General features: G+C 40.1%; 1 protein-coding gene across 1 annotated transcript in view; it reads right to left on the reverse strand.

Moving 5' to 3' along the window:
- Positions 1-4229, reverse strand: part of PPIB (peptidylprolyl isomerase B) — a 141187-nt gene that overhangs the window by 63195 nt on the left and 73763 nt on the right. The window lies entirely within an intron of this gene.

Genomic DNA, 4229 nt, shown 5'->3' on the forward strand with positions numbered 1-4229 from the left:
GAAGGCAGGCCAGTTCCGAGAAATGGGAGAAGCGCTGCTGCGGCAACAAGATAACAATTGAACCAGGGCCAGAGTGCAAGATGTTTTTTATTATTATTATTATTATTAATGTTCCACAGGTTCAGATAAAGCCTGATACCTGTTCAGAACCTGTGGCATATTGATAATTAATAATAATAATAATAATAATAATAATAATAATTGATAGCACAGAGGTGCTGTGATGGGGCTCCCTTTGAGGAAAGGTTGCAACGTTTGAGACTTTTTAGTTTAGAGAAAAAGCAACTACAGTGGTACCTCGGGTTACAGATGCTTCAGGTTACAGATGCTTCAGGTTACAGGCTCTGCTAACCCAGAAATATTACCTCGGGTTAAGAACTTTGCTTCAGGATGAGAACAGAAATCATGCTTCGGCGGCCCAGCAGCAGCAGGAGGCCCCATTAGCTAAAGTGGTGCTTCAGGTTAAGAACAGTTTCAGGTTAAGAACGGACCTCCAGAACGAATTAAGTACTTAACCCGAGGTACCACTGTAAAGGGTGACATGATTTGTTGTTATTGTTTAGTTGTGTCCGACTCTTCGTGACCCCCTGGACCAGAGCACGCCAGGCACTCCTGTCTTCCACTGCCTCCCGCAGTTTGGTCAAACTCATGCTGGTAGCTTCGAGAACACTGTCCAACCATCTCGTCCTCTGTCATCCCCTTCTCCTTGTGCCCTCCATCTTTCCCAACATCAGGGTCTTTTCCAGGGAGTCTTCTCTTCTCATGAGGTGGCCAAAGTATTGGAGCCTCAATGGTCAAATTTGAAGCTTTCCTTGTTGGGTCGAATTGCAGCTATAAAGATGAATGTATTGCCAAAAATGTTATTTTTGTTTCAGTCATTGCAAATTTTGGACAAGATGGACTGTTTCAAGAAGTGGCAAAAAGATATTTCTAGATTTGTCTGGCAGGGCAAGAAGCCCAGAATAAAATTTAAAATACTAACTGACACAAAGGAAAGAGGTGGATTTGCCCTGCCGGACCTTAAACTTTACTATGAATCAGCAGCATTCTGCTGGTTGAAAGATTGGCTGCTTCTTGAGAACACAGACATTTTGGACTTAGAAGGTTTTAATAATGTTTTTGGGTGGCATGCATATTTGGTACGACAAGGTTAAAGCACATAAAGCATTTAAAAACCATATTGTCAGGAAAGCATTGTTCAATGTCTGGATAAGATACAAAGATTTACTGGAAAATAAAACCCCAAGGTGGTTGTCACCAATGGAAGCAAAGGCTCAGAAAAAGCTCAATATGGAGGCCAATTGGCCGAAATATTGGGAAATATTGGAACAAGATGGAGACAAATTGAAATTGCAGAGTTTTGAGAAATCAAAAGATAAAGTGCGAGACTGGCTACATTATTATCAAATAAGAGAGGCCTACAATTTGGATAAAAAAATTGGCTTCCAGGTGGAAAAATCAAAATTGGAAACAGAACTGTTAGATCCCAAAACTAAGATGCTTTCAAGAATGTATAACTTGCTGTTAAAATGGAATACGCAGGATGAAACGGTTAAATCTGCTATGATTAAATGGGCACAAGATGTTGGTCATAACATTATGTTTGCTGACTGGGAACAGTTGTGGACCACCGGTATGAAATTTACGGCATGTAATGCCTTAAGAGAGAATATTATGAAAATGATATACAGGTGGTACATGACACCAGTCAAGCTTGCAAAAATATATCATCTGCCCGATAATAAATGTTGGAAATGTAAAGAAAATGAAGGTACATTCTTTCACCTTTGGTGGACGTGCCCAAAGATTAAGGCTTTCTGGGAGATGATCTATAATGAAATGAAAAAGGTATTTAAATATACCTTCCTGAAGAAACCAGAGGCCTTTCTCCTGGGCATAGTCGGCCAATTGGTGCCAAAGAAGGACAGAACTTTCTTTATGTACGCAACAACAGCAGCAAGAATACTGATTGCAAAGTATTGGAAGACACAAGAGTTACCCACCCTGGAAGAGTGGCAGATGAAGGTGATGGACTATATGGAATTGGCGGAAATGACTGGCAGAATCCGAGACCTGGGAGAAGAGTTGGTGGAAGAAGACTGGAAGAAATTTAAAGACTATCTGCAGAAACACTGTAAAAATAATGAATGTTAAAATGATGTTGGATTGAAAATAAGTGGCATTAGCAACAAAGTTAACAAGAGTATGCAAAATTGAACTGATAATGGATGAAAATATAGAGTTATAATATGTTAAGATACAGAGTTAAGATAAACGAAAGAGGGTAAGGATTTGCTGATTTGATTATTTAAATGGGGATACAAAAAGGGGAGGTGTGAGGAGGCCAAGGAAATAAGATAATGAGTTAGGGTTACAAAAATGGATTTGTTTTTATTCTTCTTTGTCTTATTTTATGTATTTTTCTATGTTTATTTGTATTTTTTTCTTTTTATATGATTTTTTAAATTTATGTTTTTGTAAAACTTCAATAAATATCCTTTAAAAAAAACAAAGTATTGGAGCCTCAGCTTCAGGATCTGTCCTTCCAGTGAGCACTCAGGGCTGATTTCCTTCAGAATGGATAGGTTTGATCTTCTTGCAGTCCATGGGACTCTCAAGAGTCTCCTCCAGCACCATAATTCAAAAGCATCAATTCTTCGGCAATCAGCCTTCTTTATGGTCCAGCTCTCTCTTCCATACATCTCTACTGGGAAAACCATAGCTTTAACTATACCGGAGTAGGCCTGTGAACCTTCTCAATCTGGTCCACGGACGGTCCGGGAATCAGCGTGTTTTTACATGAATAGAATGTGTGCTTTTATTTAAAGTGCATCTCTGGGTTATTTGTGGGGCATAGGAATTTGTTCCTTTCCTCCCAAAAAATATAGCCTGGCCCCCCACAAGGTCTGAGGAACGGTGGACCAGCCCACGGCTGAAAAACCTTGCTGACCCCTGAACTATACGGACCTTTGTAGGCAAGGTGACATGATAGAAGTCTATAAAATTACTGTGTTCATGGCGTGGATAAAATAGATGTAGATGAACTCGTGAACATCCAATGAAACTGAATGTTGGGAGATTCAGGAAAGAGAAAAGAAATTTCTTATTCACATAGCACATTGTTAAACTGTGGAACTCACTCCCACAAGATGGTTAGAGGCAGTATTGCTTCTGAATACCAGTAAGAACAGGATGCTGGACTAGATGAGCCCATTGGCCTGATCCACCAGGCTCTTCTTGTCCTCTTACCTAAGGTGGATGCACCTAAGGGAATACAGATGTTGCAAAAATGGAAGGTGGCGAGATTTATATACCACGATAATAATTAAAAAGCTGTTTACATACAATAGCATGAAATATTCGTTAAAATAGCAATGAAGCCGGACATTCAACATTGTAAAAATAAAATTACCAAATACAGATAAAACCAACAGCTTTAAAATATACATACTAAAATATGTCATAGCGGATAGTTCAATGAAGGTGTCGAGCCAGTGCCCAGCAAGTGTGGAAAATGAGAATTCCATAGGGATCATAAGGAATGAAAAGACAGCTGCCAATATAATGCCATTAGGCGAATCTTTGTTGTGACTGCGTTTTAAATACAGAGTGCAATTCTGCGTGCAGCACCACAAAAGCCTGAGAGAGTTTCCAAGCAGGGAAGCCAAAATGTGCCAAGAAGCTGGGGCTACTTCCCCGAGGACAGCTTACTATATTAATAATAAATCAATAAATATTTATACCCCACCCATCTAGCTGGGTTTCCCCAACCACTCTGGGCAGCTCCCAACAGAATAGTAAAAACACAATAAAACATCGAACATTAAAAACTTCCCTAAACTAGACTGCCTTCCGATGTCTTCTAAAAGTCAGATAGTTCCTTATTTCCGTGACATTTGATGGCGTTTGACATTGGGCGTTTAACTCTCTTCTTTTGGCACAGGATGCCCTACAGAATCATCCAATGGTAGAGTTGCAAGGGATACCCTGAGGATCATCTAGTCCAACCCCCTGCGATGCAGGAAATCTGGGGCTCGAACCTGCAACCTGGATCTTATCAGCTGAGCGAAGCGTTGGTTTGGCTCTCCTTTTATTCCGTACAGGGGCTTTTCGGTTTTGCATTTTTATGTTGCGGACGCAAAAAACGACAAGAGTGGGAAGATTTCGCCCGGAGCCTAAAAGATAAATAAGCGATGGTGCAAACAGCAACTATAGCGGTATATTTTTAA

The sequence above is a fragment of the Podarcis filfolensis genome (genome assembly GCF_964270895.1).
Source record: "Podarcis filfolensis genome assembly, chromosome: 14".
Taxonomy (NCBI): domain Eukaryota; kingdom Metazoa; phylum Chordata; class Lepidosauria; order Squamata; family Lacertidae; genus Podarcis; species Podarcis filfolensis.